The 19,394-nt window shown below is 42.1% G+C and overlaps 1 pseudogene; it reads right to left on the bottom strand.

The window, feature by feature from the left end:
- Window positions 1-6,368: 6,368 nt before the first annotated feature.
- Window positions 6,369-8,698, bottom strand: LOC124378614 (annotated as a pseudogene).
- Between the last annotated feature and the right edge of the window lie 10,696 nt (window positions 8,699-19,394).

The raw sequence follows: 19,394 nt of genomic DNA, 5'->3' as shown, positions 1-19,394 counted from the left end.
GAGAACAGAACTGGGTCCTGCTCACAACATACACACACACACACACACACACACACACAAACATGAGCACAAAGTTCTTGGATCCTATATAGAAATAAGAAAATTAAACCTGTGGGATGATGGTGATGCGAGAGCACAGTTTGTGAAGACTGAGCTCTGCGATGTTCACCCCATCAATGCAGATCTTCCCCTGAGCTGCCTTTATGGTCTGGAACAATCTGTGGGTCAGAGACGACTTCCCTGCTCTGTCCACTGAAAGGCTGAGGGACAGTTTACGGATCTGCTTCTGTTTCACGGCTCGCTCCTGCCTCAGATCCACACACACACATGCATAGAGAAAATAAATACAGAGTGACATGACCTGAAAAAAATGTGACTTCCACATCTTGTAACACAATCAGGACTATTTCAACTGCACCGACTCCACCAGGTTCTCCTCCATCTAGCTCTCTGTCTAGGAAAACCTTTTTCTTAATGAAATGGTTTATCCTCTGCTCAAAGTCCTCCAGAGACATGATGGTGAGAGACACAGGAGAAAAGTAGTTGAATTGGTAAATAGATGAAGGGGGAAAAAAAGAAAACCATCCAAACATAGTGGCCAAATAAATCTGCATCTTATATCGGCCATCATCTGCATTGATTTCTAAATATCAACATCGGCCAGAGCAAACGCCATATCTGTCAACCTCTATCTTCACTAACTTCATGGCTACACACCATTTTTCCTTTCCACCACTTCCCGATCTCATATTCTCTGTTTATTGTAAAAGCATTACATTTACTTTATTTCCTTTTAAGAATCTAAAATATATTGGTATATTTGTTCAGTCTCTACCCCATTTATATTAAGAGAACCTATTTTCACGTGTATAGACAAGAAGGAAAAGTACAGTAAGAAGGAAGACACCCAGTGTTTCTCCGTTGACAGCAAGTTAAGTTCTGCAATGCAGAAAAAATATCCTCCTCACAATCACAAATATATTTACAGATATACTGCGATTTTTACTAGCAAGATGACTGTCTCTACCTCGTAGATCTTCAACCAGGGCATCCGGTCTTGTTTTAGTGTACATGTTTTGTTAAGGGGGATTTTGCCTTGGCAAGTTTCAGCACATTTGGCAGAACTCTGGTGAAACTCTTTCTGAAGCAATGACAGAAGCTGCTTGGTGAAGGATGGATTTAGTCAACCTCATAAAAAAACTGAAAAGGAATATTTAATAAAATGCTCTTAGGTTTCTATACTGTAGCATTTACAGATATTTTTTAGTAATGTTTATTTTACTTTGTTTTCAGTGACAGCAATTGACATCAATTTCACAATTTCCAAAATTATAATAGATTACTTCTCTGCAACATTCAGCTTTTATTCAACATACACACTCCAGCAGGTGTTCTTAAGTATGGGTATTTTTTTAGTACATCCTTCACAGACATTCCTTCCATGATTTATCGATGTCTCCAGGACAGTGTTGGTGCCATGCGGTCTTTGACAGTCGATATGTCTGGATTTGTCTTCCAATACTCACTTGGTAGAATGTTCACATGGGCCTCATCAGACTTTATTCCTCCCCAACACAAGTTTCCTCCATGAGAAAAACTGAAACATATAATGCTTATACTGTGACAGATAAGGAGAGAGACAGATATGTGAAATGTCTACACACTTATACAGCAAGTTGATTTAGATTTAAAAAACAAAACAAAAACCCCCCACTGAACTGCATAAACAGAATAGCAAAAAAGATTGAAATGTCTGTAGTATCTTGTAGTATCTGTAGCCTTACATTGTACACCATGTTCTCCCTGATCAACAGTCCAGTGAGTTTTTTTTTAATAGACACAGCAAGGGTTCTATTGCAAATCTGTACAACTAACCAGACATTGGATAGCCCTGTCTGATCCCACTCTTCATCAGAATTGGTGTATTTAGACTTCATCGTACTTTAACCATGCAAGAAGCATCTGTGTACAGGATTTTAATCTATGATAGGTAATATTTGCAGAAACCGTATCTTTTAAGAGCTTTAAATAAATGCCGATGGTCTACACGATCGAAGGATTTCTTCGTTTCTTTTCTGGTCAAGAGAGAGGAGACCCACATAGACTTTGTATGCTTTAGAGTAGTCGAGAATGTCCCGTATTAAAAACAAGTTGTCGGATATAGAGCTCTTGGGTACACAGTATGACTGACTTCTGTGTATACAAGTGTTGTATTAAAGTTCTTAAGTCTATTAGCAAGACATTTAGAGATGATTTTGTAATCACAGCATAAAAGAGAAACTGGTCTCCAGTTCCTGAGTGAACAAAGGTCTCCCTTTTTTTTGGGAGTAAATAGCTGTGCACTGACAACCTTTGAAAAGCTTTTTGACCTTGTGAATTTCTTTAACTATTTCAAGAAAGTCTGTCTAAAAGGTTTTATAGAATTCAATGGGAAGTCCATCTACAATATCCCTGGTGCTTATCCAGGAGAAAGCTGTTGATCTGCTGCTGTCACTTCCTCAGGGGTTAGTTTTAAGTCCAGTTTTATGTTCAGTTCTGTTTTATGTTCATCATTCAGTGATGGCATGTTGTTGAAAATGTCATCTGAGCCTTGTTATCTGTAGTATAAGGTGTATAAGGCTGAGTAGAAGTCCACAGCTAGTCTGCTCATCTCCACTAAGTCTGAGGTGATAGTTCCATCAGGGCTTCTTTAAGCATGAAGAGCAGTGTTTGGTGCATTCTTCCTTTCCGGGTTGAAAAAGTAAGCAATGGGAGCATCCATGTCCAGTACAGAGACAAAGCGAACTCTAACCAAAGCACTTTTAGCTTTTTCCTGCAAGATACTGTTTCTTCTGCACATGGTCTCTCTGTGCATTTTCAGGGTTTTGGTTGATTAAAACGTCTTAAAATTTTAGTTTCAGTGTTATGCATGGCTTGTTATATCTTCATGGAGGTTTGCCATGTGAGCTGACAGAACAGCTTTATCTGAACTTTTTCTCTCTCCCACCACTAGAGTATATTTATTATTCTTTCTTCATTTTTTTCCCTGCATCCCCCAAAAAACTTGAAACACTCATAAAACTGAAAGTCTTGTGTTAGTCTTGTTTGTGACAGAATGATGTTTGATGTGATGAGGTGATGGTCAGATATGTTATATGCACTTATTACATGGTTTCTCATGTTGGTACTCATATAAAAATGGTCTGCAGCACTTACTCTTGATGCTGACACTTTAACCCAACTGTACTGTTTGACTCATTTATTCTTTTCTCGCCAAATATCAACCAGCTTTAACTGAGACATCAGAATGCACATCGAATTCATCAGTGTTAGAATTTCACCAATTATCCTATACAAAGGGGGGATTTGGGATCCCTAAGGGAATCCGAAGAAATGTAATAAATGCCTGGTTCTTAGAGCCCAAAACTCATACCGGTGCCACTGTTCCAACTTAAAGACCACAGACTTTATCTTAATTCCTAGTCTGAAAATGTTTATCTAAACCAGTGTGGTTCAAAATTATACAGGAGCCACATATGACCACATAGAGGGCCCCAGTAAATTCCTTTTTCCCCTTGTGTATCACTAAGTAGTTGTGGCAAGGATCCATAAGTGCTCATGTCACAGTGTACTTGTAAAAAAAGGTGTACATTTCTTTGCAATGTCAGTGTGCACGTGTAAAAACAACAACACACATTCAGCTGCCAAATGTGAATAATATATCAGTACTAAACAGTGCAATGGCCAACATCCCTACCCTTAACTTTGTGTCCTAGAAAATAAAGTGTCATGTCTGTGCTTTGATATTTTAATTCCCTTTTTGTTGTAAATTATTTGTTGTTTTTATTGCTTTCATCTGCTTCGGGTTCTCATTTCTTAATGGTAGCACATAGGTACAAGTTGGTAAAAGAGTATAGTGCTTTGTTTATAGGTAGGCTACCCCCATCGCCAGACAGACAGACAGGCGACAGACAGAGAGCGGGGCCATCTCCAAAGTACGCGGCACCACTATTGGTTTCAGGCTACTTTTTCTTGGCCCACCCTGTACTCTAATCCAGATGTGTCAGAGTGATGCTGAAATTGTACATAGACTATTGTGATCCGGTAAAACATGCAAATGCATTAAGTAAAACACTGAATTAATAAATTAGTCTCATCCCTTACAATTGTAGTCTACATATTGTTCCAAGTCCTATTTTAGTATGAATTCTCACACAAAACAGTTTAGAATAGAGATTAACTTCTGTGGCTCTGACATGCCATCTAGTGGACGTTATTGGAAAACTGAAAATTATACAAGCCACGATTGCACTTGTGTGACTCAAAAGTAACCAAATATTACGATTAGGTCGATGATGAGCGCCCTCATGCGGAATTGAGTTGAGAAGTATTTTTAAGCATGTTTTTGATTAGTTAGGTCCCAAAACAATTTTTAATCTTAATCCTCCGTTACTCTGTTTATCAATATGTAGTTGGATGTGGTTCTGCCATCACACTGCAACCTGTTAGTGCTGTTATAGTTTAAGATAGTAATGTGAACGTCTCTAGGCAGGGGTGTAGATTACACGGGGGACGCGAATGTTGGATCGCGCGCGGGAACGCGGCTGCGACTCGAGCTACAGTACTAGGGCGTGTGACAAGTGAGTGACTGATTGCCATGGATACGTGAACGTCATGTACCCAGTCAGCAAAAAAATTTGGCCCAGATTTGGCATTCATCTGGCACAGCTGGCATTCATCCGGCACTGGCATACAGCATGTGGGCCAAACATGGCCCGGTTTGGCAGAGGTGGTACCGTTTTTAAGGCGGCTCACAAGACATGGGCCAGATGTCATTTAGGACCAGTTATGGGTATTTAACTTGGCTGAGACTTGTCTGGAACAGACCTGGTCCACACTAGGACCGTAATTCATTGCGGTATGTGGGCCAAGCAAAAGCTGGTTGGGTGGGGCGGAGCTGGGCCAGAAAAAAATTGCTATGTGGGTATAGACTATCTTGTCTCTTTGAATTTTAAATCACTCTGCATTTATATACATTGCTCTATTAAAACCTCAACATGTCGTGAACACAACTCTCCAGTAAAAAAGTGAGGGGGACGAATTTACTTTTTATAAAAAGTGCGGGACATGTCCCCCGCATCCCCTGTGTAATCTATGCCCCTGATATAAAGCAAAAAAACATGATTACAAATAAAACCTGTCAATTACACAAGGGTTAACTGAAAAAAAACAAACAGGTAACACTAGACATTTCGTCCCCCCACTTTTGAAATGATGGCTACGCCCCTGTCTCTAGGTTACGAACGTAACCCTAGTTCCCTGAGGGAACGAGACGCTCCCGAAGGGGAACTCTGTATTCTTATGGGCAAAACATTTTATAGTGATGATCTACATCAATGTTTCCCAATCTGTTTTTTAGGTCCACTTTTTGCTTTAAGACACAAAACAATTATTAAAAAAGACACAAACTTCTATAAACTAGCAGATGGGCTTACTTTGCCTACAATTGTATACATGCTGGTTTGTATCTAATTTTAGTATGCAGACTTATTTTGTGCATCATATTTTAAGTATGCAAGCGTTTTGTTTTGTTTTTATGCTTTTTAGCTTTTATTTGCATTATGTTTATTATGTTTTAAATATGCATACTTTAATATGCTTACTTTGTTTGCACCTACTTTAGCATGCAAATGCATTTTATACGGGTGTAATTGTATTAAATAAAAATCTGTTTTGCACACCAGTCTTCTGAATTTTGTGGATTAGCAATACCTTTTGAATGTGAGGTTTTTGATATGACACACAGCTCATGAAAACTTTAGGTTACTTACGTAACCCCGGTTCTCTGATAACATGAGTGAGGTATCTCACTATGGGAATCGCCTCGGGCGTGACCAATCCTGGAAGCATCAATCACACCACGTCTGTCGGCTGACAGACCAATCACAACAGTGATGCGGGAGTCCCGCCTCCCTATATACACCGCTGCTGGTGGTCCCTGCCTCATTCTCACATATCTCTTCTCCGTGCACTGCAAGGAGGGAAGTGTGGTGAGATACCTCACTCATGTTAACAGAGAACCGGGGTTACGTAAGTAACCTAAAGTTCTCTTTCAAACATTCGCTCGGTATCTCACTATGGGATATAGACAACTCCCGTATTGCAGATATGCTGTCCGAAGCAGGTGTCAACCAACCTAGTGATGTGATGAAAAGAGATAATCCCTCTCACTGAAGAGAGTGGAAAAGTGAGAGAAATGACAAACATCCGAACCACAATGTTTCTATCACCCGTTGTCATTCCCTAACGTATACACGTATACATGACCAAACACATAAATATGGACAAATACATGTATATATAATCATACCTTCAATATATACACAATATATATTACACACTCAGGACTGAATGAGCCAGCGAAGGCTCCGTGACATCCAGCCTATAAAAACGGACAAAAGTGTGCGGCGAAGCCCAGCATGCTGCCGCACAGATGTCCTGAATAGAAACACCCTTAAAAAGCGCCCACGAAGTGGCCAAGCCTCGGGTACTATGAGCCCTCAGTCCTTCCGGAGGGTTGAGACCCACGCTATTATAACACATTATAATAGCCTCCACGAGCCAATGGGACAGGCGCTGTCGGAACGGACTGCCCTTACGGAATCGACCCATGAAACAAACAGCTGATTACTCCGTCTCAAACCTTCCGTCCTGTCAACATAGTGACGTAAGGCACGGACAGGACACAGACAGTGAAGTCGCTCCTCCTCCGCTGAGGAAAAAGGAGGCGGATGAAAAGCCACCAAATCCACCTGCCTGCAGGCGAAAGCTGACTCGCACACCTTCGGGATAAAAGCCGGATTAGTCTTGAGAGCCACTCGCGAAATCCAAGCAAACCGCATACAGGAGTTATGAACTGACAAAGCATGAAGTTCACTAACCCGCTTCGCGGTAGAAAGAGCCAATAACAAAGCGACCTTCAGCGACAGGAGCTTTAAATCAATACTCTCTATCGGCTCAAAGGAGACTGAGAGAGCGCTCAGGACCACTGACAGATCCCATGGCGGAACCAGCGGCTTTGAGAACGTGCTCAGACGCCGCGCTCCCTTCATAAACCTGCACACGAGCGGGTGATGACCGATAGTATTACCGTCAATCCCTACGTGGCAAGCAGAAACAGCGGCGAGATAAACCTTAATGGTTGAGAACGCCCTGCCCTTATCCAAAAGTTCTTGCAAAAAGCACAACACATCTGCCACAGAACAGTGAAAAGGGATGATATGTCTCTGAGCACACCATAGTTCAAACACACTTCACTTCCTATCATATGCAGAGCGCGTCGAAGCTGCTCTCGCATTCTGAATCGTCTCAATCACCCTCGGAGGCAAACCAGCGACACTGAGATTCATCCTCTCACGAGCCAGGCCCAGAGAGCTACTCTGTCCAGTGCCGGGTGAAAAATCTCTCCGCGCGCTTGCGAGAGGAGATCCCTGCGCAACGGGAGAGGCCAGGGTCGATCGTGCAGGAGTTGGAAAATCTCCGTCAGCCACACTTTCCCTGGCCAGTTGGGAGCGATTAGTATGACAGAGTGACCGCCTTCTCTTACTCTTTGTAGAGTCGGCACGATCAAACTTAGAGGAGGAAATGCGTAAAGCAGAACGTTTGGCCACGTGTGGGCTAACGCATCCACACCCATAGGTGCACCGTTTCTCGCCAGAGAAAAGAACAGAGGGCAATGAGTGTTTTCGTGCGAGGCGAAGAGATCTACGGCGGCCCGGCCGAATCTCTCCCATAACAGGTTTACCACCTGAGGATGGAGAGACCACTCTCCGTACAGGGGATTTCCCCTGGACAAGAGATCCGCCCGCATTCAACATTCCCGGCACATGAGTCGCCGCAGCGACAGGAAATGCTCCATGCCCCACACCACGAGATCTCGCACTAGACGGTGAAGTCGAGGAGAGCGCGTTCCGCCCTGGCAATTTATGTACGCCACCGCCGTCGTATTGTCTGATCTGACCAATACGTGGTGACTCAAGAAACTGCACGAAATGTTTCAAAGCTAAAACACCGTTAACAGCTCCAGAAAGTTTATGTGCGCGCACCGGCGAAACGGGCCATTTCCTTCGCTATCCTGCCTTCGCACACCGCACCCCAACCTGCGAGTGACGCATCTGTCGTCACTACTTTCCTCAGGGAAACAGCCCCAGCGGGTTCCGACTCGAGAAAACGCGATTTTTCCAGTGATGGAGAGCGTAAGCACAGTGGCGTCACCATCACTTTGCGATTGAGGTGGCGCCGGACATAAGCGCTGTGCCGTAACCCAGCATTGAAACTCTCTCATTCGCAACAGTCCCAACGGTATGACAGACACTGCCGAAGCCATCAGCCCCAGCAGGCGAAACAGAGTCTGAATGGGACTTTCCTTCCTCTGGAAAAGAGAGAGACAACTGCGAATCGACCTGATGCGCTCTTCCGAAAGAAAAGCCTGATAACGGTCTGAGTTCAATCTGAGACCCAGGTATATTATTTCCTGTGTGGGCACCAAGCAGCTCTTTGTCTCGTTTATCCTGAAACCCAAGCCAGTCAGGTGAGACAGAAGCACACTCGTATCCACCTCCGCCGCTGCCGTGACGGAGCGCAGAGGAGGAGATCGTCCAAATACGCTGACACTCTGAGACCTGATGCTCTCAGCGGCGACAGTGCAGCTTCGACACATTTGGTAAAGACCATGGAGCTAGAGCTAGCCCGAACGGAACTGCCAAATATTCGTAGGCTGTGCCCTGATAGGCAAAGCGTAGGAATTTTCTGTGTGCCGGATAAATGCTTATGTGATAATACGCGTCCTTCAGATCCACTGACGTAAACCAGTCTCTGGGACGAATAACACTGTACAAAGCTTTCAAAGTGAGCATCTTGAACTTGTACTTTCTGAGGTGTTTGTTGAGGTTCCAGAATCCAGAATGGGACGGAGACCCCCCCCTTTCTTGGGAACGACAAAGTACCGGGAGTAAAAGCCGAGCTGGCTGTCCTCTCGCGGCACCGATCGAATTACCCCTTTGCTCAGTAAGGAGGTTATTTCGCCCTCCAAAACCTGAGCAGATTCGCCCTCTGCTGTCGACCAAATCACGCCGCTGAAAAGCGGTGGTCTCACGGCAAATTGCAGGCGATATCCCCGCTGTATTGTGGAATACACCCAATGACGAACTGCGCATGCGCGCCAACTGTCCGCGAGCAGCAGCGGGCCTCTGCGCTCGCTGACAGACGGCGCGGTGGCACCATCTGGCGGCGGAGCCGGGGGTTGCAACTCTGGTTCGAGTGTTTTTATTGTGTGTGTGGATTTTTTTACTTTTCTCTTTATCACACACGCCTGTGCCCTCGGCCCACTGCCTGGATGCACAGAACAAATCTTTAATGAATTTGAACGAACATGGAACATTCTGCTCTCTCTCTTGCATAACCCAGCGGAGAGGGAGAATCAACTTTCCGGGCACTGGGGGAACTGGTGCCAACACTCCAACCGGAGAAATTTTGTTCGTCGAACACAGTCTTTGAAACGCTCCCCAACGCCTTTTCGCTGGAGGGGGAGGACAAGACTCCTGATATGAGCCGAGGGGTGCTACAGAAACTCTGAGAGTGCTGCCACCTCTCTTTTGACCCAAAATCAGACCACAGGCTAGGACGCCCGCCTCTTCTTCCCTCCCTGAGGGTCCGCTGGGCGATGTCTAGCAGCTGCCTCTGCAAAAGAGGACTTTTTTCTGGGCTGGGGCTGTTTCTGGCGAGCCTCCCGCATTGACTGCTGGGGTGGGGTTGCCTAGGAGCCCTGAAACCAGGCTGTCTCTCTCTGGATGCAGGGGTGAAGTATGAACGTGCGGGTTGGGAGGCGAGCAGGAGGCTTTCTTGGGAGGCATGCCTCAAACGCTTCACCATCCTTCTTGCGAAGGTCGCATTGCTGGCGCATATTCGCCACCGCAGCCCCGAAAAGGGCTTTTGGCTCTATCGGGGCATCAAGGAACTCCACCTTCTCCCTCTCCGATAAGCCCGTCAAACCCAACCACAGGGCCCTTTCGCCTACCACAGCGAGGCCCATGCTGCGGCCGCAGCTCTGGACCGCTCCCCTAGAGGAACGCAGGTTGAGATCTGCAATGACGCAGATTTCTTCCCACAAGGTAGAATCTGGTGACCCAGCATCAATCTGCCTCCCCATCTCTTCCATGAGCTCTGCCTGGTAAGCCGTGAGCATGGAGGTAGCATTCAGAGCTCTGACTGCCAGGGCCGAGGCGGTAGATCTTCTGAAAGAGGGAGGCGGACAGCCTCTGTACGTCCCGGCAGAGAAGGGGAGGAGGAGGATAGAGCAGCTCGTCGATTTTGGTGGAGGTGGCTAGCCACCGACAGCTCAACGGGGGGGGTTGTACATCCCCAAAGCCTCCATATCGTGCACCTCCAGTCTAGAGAAACCCTTAACGGCACTCTATGTGAGAAAGGTTTATCCCAAAACGACGCATTTCTGTGACACACGCCGGTACAGCAGGAATCAGCTGCTTAACTGGGGAAGTGCGCGATGGAAGCCTCTTCCCGTCATATAAATCCCTCTCAGCATCGGGATGCACCTGCTGAGACGGCCATTCGATGAAAAGTCTTTTGGCCGCTCTCCTACACACCTCCACGAGGTCCAGCTCACCCGGCATGGGGGAAGGGCCCGTAGCACTTCCAGGCCTGGAGAGAAGATCAGGAGGAGGATAGCATCCTCCTCATCGTCGTCAAATCCTCCTCCAAAAATGAGCGACCTCATCATCTTCCTCTTCCACACCCTTGTTATCCAGCAGAGAGTGTGATTCGAAGAGTGAAGGAAGGACAGGAGAAACCTCGTCCATAAACTCTCCCCAGCTGCACTGTGCTTGCGAAGCAGCCTCGTCCCTCTCCGCGGGCAGCGGAGAGAGACACGGTCTCCCTTGTTCGCGTCGCGACCGCAGACGGCGCTCGAACCCTTGACGGAAAAGAGCGCGGTGCGGGCAGCACTCGGGGTTAGCGAGCACGGTCTGAGCGTGCCGAACTCCTAAGCACACGATGCACAGGGGATGAGAGTCTTTTGCCGAGATCGTAGACCTGCATGCACACGGTCGGGATTGGACTTTCCCCGCCGCGCACCCGGATGAACTCGCAGCCGCCATAACGGAGGTGCAATCACCGGAAAAAGGAAAACCACGAGATCACCACGGCGTGCTTCTCGAGAAACGGGTCTTGAACAATGACGTAATACCGCTGACGCGATGTGAAAAGAAAAAATAGCAGAAGGGAATATCCACTTTGACAGTGGATATTCTCCCCAAGAAGCAGCCGCGCTCGGAGACGTACCTTAACGGCCTGTCTGTGAACAGTTAAACGACCGCCCCCAGAGGATCTGCTGAGGATAGCTTCCTAAAAGGATCTTCACGGGGAAGAGAACGAGAATGAGGCAGGGACCTCCAGCAGCGGTGTATATAGGAGGCGGGACTCCGCATCACTGTGTGATTGGTCTGTCAGCCGACAGGCGTGGTGTGATTGATGCTTCCAGGATTGGTCACGCCCGAGGCGATTCCCATAGTGAGATACCGAGCGAATGTTTGAAAGAGAACAGTCACACTGTGGCAATGGACAATGGAACAATGTTTTAGAAGCAGTTTAACTCTGCAGTGTGAGAAATCTATAAATACAGTTCGATTTTACAGATCAATTTACAATAGAGGTAAAGACATCACGTGGCCCTGACATGCCATCTAGTGTACGTTGCTGCTGTAAGGAAAACTGGAAATTATACAAAAAATTGCAGCTATTTCTTCATAGCAGTCTAATAATGTCTACGCCAAGTATAAACCATGCCTTTTTCTGCCAATGGTACACTTATTATCCATAAACATTTCTGATGGTTGATGTGAATATTATTTGAAGCTGATTTCAGTTTCTCCACCATGATTGGCTGAAAAGAAAATTGCATGAATGGTTAGGAGTACAGATGTTCCTAATAAAGTTCTCAGTGAGAGTGTAGATTCGCACACTTTTTACGCATATTCTTTCTGATTGCAACAATCTGAAAACAAATTAAATTGATATTTCGGTTTTCATGATGATGTATCGAGATAGAAAGTTAGTATGCATACTTAAACATCAAGTATGCATACTTAAAAATCAAGTATGCATACTTGATGTTTAAGTATGCATACTAACTTTCTGAGTATGTATACTTGGCATTTATTATTCCAGCATCTAAATTAGTATCTTAGTAACAGTAGAATTTTATTTATGCTGTCATTCAACAACAGCCTCTAAATCTCTGCCCACAGCCCACAACACATCTTACGAAGAACACACCCACCACAGAACCACTGCTCCTTGACACAAAGACTGGAGCAATGGACAGTGTTCTTCCAGTAGATATTTCTTCAGCAGGTGTTGTGATGTATATGGGTGACACATAGGCCTATAGTCAAGAGAGCCACTGGCAGGATCAGCACTATCTGATATAACGTAAACCGGGTTGAGGCCAGCTCACAAAGTATAAGTGAAACTGAATCAAGTACAAGTCCAAATCAAAGCTAGACAGAATCACGTTGGAGTCCAAATAAAAGTGAACCCAACTCAAGATCAATACTGAAATGCGATCAAATCCATTCCAAATTCAAGCTTTTTTAGATTTCTAGAGGAAGAAATTACTTCAGAATTAATATTTTAAAAATCTTGTTAGAGATCAAGAGCATATTTCTAGAGACCAATGTCCTAGACTGAGAGAATTTTGATAACAAATTGAAACCCCTAAATTTTTTCAGCACTTATTTTTAGCATCAAACTATTCAGTGAGCCCTGTGGATGTGGGGCAAAGTTGTCCTGTAATAATCTAGTCAGGTCATTATCGGATGAGCTAGAGGACTTTTATCAGTTTAACAGTCATCGCAACATCTTAACTGTAAGATGGTGGAAAAAATTCTAAGACAGAAGAGCTTCCAGGGTAGACCCTATAAATTTGAGAGTTCAAGACAATGTTAGTTGTTCTAGTTTATGTGTGCAATAAATCTGCTCTTTTTATCACAAGCCCACTCCTGAAAAAGTTGAGACGCTGTGTAAAATGTGAATAAGAACAGAATGCAATGATCTGCATAAACTTATATTTGATTCACAATAGGATATATAAACTGAGGACGGACTGAGGAAATGTACCATTTTACGTGGAAAAAAATAAGGTGATTTTGAATCTTAAAATTTGGGACAGGGGCAACAAAAGTGTAAAAAGTGAGCAGCTAACTTGGTTAATTGGCAAAAAAAATCTCAGAGTGGCAGAGTGCCTTTTAGAGGTAAAGATGAGCAGATATAAATATATATATAAATATTGTGGAGTAAATTTTGAAAAATGTTCCTCAAAATCACATCGCAAAGATTTTAAATACCTCATCATCTAAAGACTGCTGAGCACTTAGAATCCTGTATGAGACAAATGGGACAGTTCTTTTGGAAAAACTGGGACACCATGTCATCTGACGACAAGGATAACCCAAGCTGTTATCAGCGCTCAGTTCAGAAGCCTGCATCTCTGATGGTATGGAGTTGCATGATTGTGTGTGGCATGGGCAGCTTACACATCTGGAAAGACACCATCATTGCTAAAAGGTATATCCAAGTTCTAGAACAACATTGTCCCCTCAGTCCCCAGACGTTTGCAGACTGTTATAAAAAGAAGAGGGGATGCCACACAGTGGTAAACATGGCCTTGTCCCACTTTTTTTAAGATGTGTTGGTGTCATGAAATTTAAAATTAACTTATTTTTCCCTTAAAATGATACATTTTCTCAGTTTAAACATTTGATATGTCATCTATGTTGTATTCTGAATAAAATATTGAAATTTGAAACTTCCACATCATTTGCATTCTGTTTTTATTCACAATTTGTACAGTGTCCCAACTTTTTTGGAATCGGGTTTGTACATTTTAACCAGAGTCCCAATGTTATCTACATGCAAAGACAGTGCATGTTGATTTTTATTGTCCACTCTTAATACATTAGATTTTTATTCTGAGTGTTATAGTGTGTCGCATACTTGTTTGTCAATTATGCATACTTGTTTATGTAGTATGCATACTTCTTTTTTTAAATATATTTTTCTGGTTATTTATAAAAATAAACAAAAGTCTGTTTAAGTAACTTGAGTAACATTAAAATAAATAAGACTGAATGCACAGTCAGCACTTTTGATCTAAAGATAAGCATTTAGATCTCTCATGTCAAAAGCGCTGACTATAAATAAAAGGATTCCCGATCAGAAGTTTAATGTACTGTGTTTAACAGAAACGTATATTAAACTGAATTAATATCTAGCCTTAAAACTCCTGGGTACTGTTATATACACCAGCCCTGTACAGTAAATAAATATAAAGGCTATAGCAGTGCAGAGATGTGTGGACATCATTGAAGAGAAAATGTGCAGAAGTGGAAGGTTATAAGATTGTGGCATTTGAGAAATCTGCAAGCTGAATAAACAAGTCTACTATATACAGTATATATATATATATATATATATATATATATATATATATATATATATATATATATATATATATACACACACATATATTATGTACACATATATACATAAATGTGAAATGTGACACATTCGAAGTTCTTTACACCAACATAAAATATTTAGCATCCAAAAGCAAGCCTAGTCAGTCAATTCCATTAATTATTATTTATATACCTCCAGAGCCCTTTTCTGATTGTCTCATAGAATTTGCAGATTTCATCACAAACCTGGCTCCTTCTTTAGAAAAAGCATTAATTGTTGGTAATTGTTGTTAATATTATTTTTGATAATCAGAAAGACTCCTTAAAAACAGCAGTTGTTGGATTCGATATAAAAAATAGACATAATTCCGTAGTCTGAAGCTATTTCAGATCATTACTTTATCTCTTTTAAAATCTGCCTCAGTCATTGCATAAGTACCTCGCCACGTTACTGTGTTAAGCGTACACTCACGTCAACAACAGCACCGAGTTTTATCAATAATCTTCCGGAGTTATTGAGATTAATTAGATCACCATCTGACCCGCAGAGTTTGACTGGGCCACTGATGCCTAGTATCAACGTTCTATCACGCTCTAAATGATGTAGCTCCCCTTAAAACCAAAATGATAAGGGAGAAATTAGAATGTGAATGGCGTCAAAACTAATTTGACGGTATTTATTTCAAATAGCATGGAATGAGAGCCTCCTGTGTTACAGAAAAGCTCTTAGTGCTGCTAGATCAGCATATTTCTCTACCCTCAAAGAAAATAACAAGCATAATCCTGTATTTTTATTCAATATGTAGTGAAATTAACAGTGAATAAAAGCACCACACTAACATGTACACCATCAATATATAGTGATGATTTCATTAACTTTTTCTAAAATAAAATTGAAAATATCAGGCAAATCCAGACTATTAATATAAATTCAAACTATTTTATAAACAATCCTGTAGACAGCACTATAATTTATACACTATTTTATAATTAAAAAACTTGACCTTGATCCTTGTCAGGTAAGCTGCCTCATCATAGCACAGTATGTTTCAGCAAAGCCAAATGAGAGAGATCGGCTTTACAATGTTGAGTAGTGTGTAAAGGACATTAGACAGTGGATGTTTGATAACTTCGTTCTGCTTAACTCGGATAAGACAGAAGTACTTTTACTGGGACCACGTGCAGTTAGACGTAAACTTTTGAATTACTTTTGGGTTTAATGTATACACCTATGATAAAGATCAACATTTATACCGGTAATACTGTTTCTTTAATGATTATAATAATAGCTGGTAGTGATCTTTACTGCCATTAGGACATTAAATATAAATATATCATTAAAATGAGAACCCATTTTGAGAGCTACAACCATGCACATGCCATTAGAATAGATAAAAGAAACCTGATATGGTCAGGACATACGGATTGACACGAGTAACATCTTGACTGTTGGGAATCAAGTTTATGTGTGTGTGAGTTCCAAGAGACCATATGGCAGACATAGATAGTGCACTATTTATCCTATACAAAAGGGTGGGGGAGAATGTGAGGACCCTAAGGGAAACCAAAGGAATTAAATAAATACAGTACCTGGTTAATGTAGCCCATAACTCATACTGGTGTCACTGTTCCTATACATGCTCTTTGTCTCAATTCCTAATCGGAGAATGTTTCTCTAAAACATTTTTGACAGCAATGTCAAAGATTTTAACTGGGCCACATATGAACACATAAAAATACCAGTGGGCCCCAAAAAATACTTATGGATATTGCAAAATACTAAATATATATAAATGCGTATTTTTGTTTCCAGCTCTTTTGAAATATAGTGGCTATAAAATAGCCCCTTCTTATTGTTAAATATCTGTAGTTTTGGATAAAAAATCTAATTTGCAGGTTTAGACAGACAGGGAAAAAGAACTCTTCCAGTTCATGTTGCTGCCACCATCAGGAGAAAAAAAATGTTGGCCAGCAGGTCTTCTGTATTACATTTCAAATAGAGAAGCCACGAGGCAATTACCATCTGTCCAAGATCTTAATTTGGCCCTGGGGCTGGACTGGGCACCAATCTAACTATATTACTGAGAGCCTTTCAGAGAAGAAATAAAACACATTTACACTCATAGCCTGGATTAAAAGGCTTCCTAACTAAAAGTGAGAACCCCAGAAATTATACTCATCCTTACATTTCTCACTTGTTACTTACATTCATTCATTCTGGTGGACAAAAAGATGATTTTATGTATTGATATTTGGTAGTTAGTAATTTTTAGTTCTCACCCAATTGGCATCTATCTCTCACAGATTTTAAATATGTAACGTTTTTGCAAGAATTAAATTTAATACACGTTTGCTAAGCACAGGTTCAATACTTGTGTTAGGTTTTTTTGTTATTGTTTTTAAGTTTTATATATAGTTCATGTTATATGTAAGTAAAAAATAATAATTATATGTAAGTAAAGAATAATAAAAATCGACTCTTGCACCTGTAACCTATAAAAACTTTTACTAAAATCAGCAGTTAAAACAAACAAATTAAAAAACACAACTGAGTAGAAAGTGAAGAAATTAAGTACGCTTCTAAGTGTACAAGGCGGAACTGTGTATGTAGCGTTAAGATTTCCATTCGAACGATTGCATTGTCGGACAGGAAGTTAAGATTTCCTCTTGTGTTTTATTTCCACCCAAAGTATTACAAACCCCGCCTTCCGCGCGCAGCAATTTCCTATCATTGATTTTACCCCTGATCTGATTGGACAGCTGCAAACAACCATCCAATCAGTTTTAAGAAAGCGGAAATAGGCTAAATACGGGTGTGTAATAAAACATGTTCGAGAAATGCGATGGTGACGAGTGATCTACCGCTAACGGACAAAGAGTGAGCGATCATCCGAGCACCCAGCTGACAGTCCTGCTCGGGTTGGGGGTGTTATTGGGCAGGAATTGGAAGAGAAATCGCGGTTTTTGTCGGCACCTGATATGAGAACGTGTGCGCTTCGGGAGACGGGTAATTAAATTATAATATGCATTATAAATATATTACATGTGCATGGAGGGGTCGAGGCATCTCAGAGAGTGATGGTGAACATCACGGAAACTCGATCATATCATTCTAATTTATTTGAGTTGCCGGGAGCTGAACCACTTGGCCTGATGAGCTCCAGGTAATAATGTTTTTGCTGATGTGTTGCTCTGGAGGCTTTTCCTGCTGCTTCATAGATGCTTAGTAACGCCTGGGCTGAGTGCTCAAGCTCGACTAGCTGCTGCAGTCGCTTAGCCAGCTGACTTACAGCACCTATAGATGAGTTATAATGTTAAATAACGTGTCACTGTCACTATCAGATGCGAGGTGGCACCGTGAAGCACATGTTTACCCCGTTGTTATGGGTGTTTTCGGCGTGTGCACGAGCTCAGCGTGGCTGCTCCATCACGCCGACCTCGCTTACTCAATGTCGCGCGATGGCCAGGTTACTATAGTGCAGAGAGCCGAAGGGCGTGGTTACGCATATAATGGGCGTGGGTAAAACCGACCCCTTGCTTTATGGGTTGACTTCATGGTCTATAGTTTGGTTCATTTTAATAAGCAATCAAAAATCAATACCTCAAAAAATAATGCATGAATAGAAATGGTACAAAATGAGCTCATTTGTAAATAAGTTTTCTTCATATGATATTTATGCCAATTCACAGACATCCTTTTCCAGCGTTACCAATTAAGGGTTAAGGGCCCAGCGGTGGCGACTTGGTGGTGCTGGGATTTGAACCCATAAACTTTTCCGATCACAAGTCTAACATCTTATCCCAGCTACTCACACAATACATGGTAGGTTTGGTTAGCACACTTTTGGAACAGTAGAAAGTTCATAGTAGATGAATTTATTTGTCACATGTACATTACAGCAGAGGCAACTTCTTTCTTCACATATCCAAGTAGTGTTTGGAAACTGGGGTTAGGGCCCCTGGAGCAGAGAGAGAGTTAAGGGCTTTGTTTAAGGACCATGCGGTGGCAGGTTGGTGGTGCTGGGATTTAAATCTCTGACCGTCTAATCAGTTACCCAGAACTTTAAACACTGAACGATCACTTCCCCTTAATTATATTATAGTTAATTAATTGTTTATTCAGTCATTTTTGTGATTTGAATTGTGGTTCCAACTATTTATATTATTTATGTAAGAAGTTAGGAAGTGCGCCTCTGATGACATGGTAGGATGTTAGAGGAACTATATAGAAGGAAATTACTTGGTTTCAGACGTAATGGATAATAGCCTGCTTTCAATAATGGCTTTTTTTAACCCTTGCTTAAAATTTTCCATAGATGTTCAATGTGGTGATCTATGAGTTTTAGGATGAAATTTGAAGGTTTGTGTTTGTGCAGAGGAGGAAAGAGAACAGACTTCTCATTGAATAGACCAATAAACAAAATACTCAGTTTTGATTAATATATTATATAATTATTATTCTATTATTATTATTATTAGAAGCAGTCTTTTGTACCACTGAAGATAATACATTGAAAATTCAGGCTGGATTTTCTGTAGAGGTCTGTATGAAGTAGAAAACTGTGTCATTGTCTGCTATACAGCTTCACATGCTTCACTTAATCCACAGACATCACAATTTTACTGAGCATCCTGACTTTTTTCTCCAATCCCTTCCAGTGTAGCACATGTATGGTTTTCATCCCACTCGGTGGCTTACAGATAAAGGTGCAGATCTCCTGGGGTTTGTGACATTAAACAGTTTTTTATTTTTTACAAAGGTGAAGATCAGGAGATCAACTATCCGCTGTAATTGGTTGTTTTAATTGGGAATCTGCCAATCTGTTACCAAGTACTGGTGTTTGGGAGATTCCAGTCTGTAACACTGGTTCACTGCTCGTCTGA

This window comes from Silurus meridionalis, chromosome 24 (genome assembly GCF_014805685.1).
Source record: "Silurus meridionalis isolate SWU-2019-XX chromosome 24, ASM1480568v1, whole genome shotgun sequence".
NCBI classification, from domain to species: Eukaryota; Metazoa; Chordata; class Actinopteri; order Siluriformes; family Siluridae; genus Silurus; species Silurus meridionalis.
The sequence above is the reverse complement of the archived record's forward strand: the minus strand, read 5'-3'. Positions and strand labels throughout refer to the sequence as shown.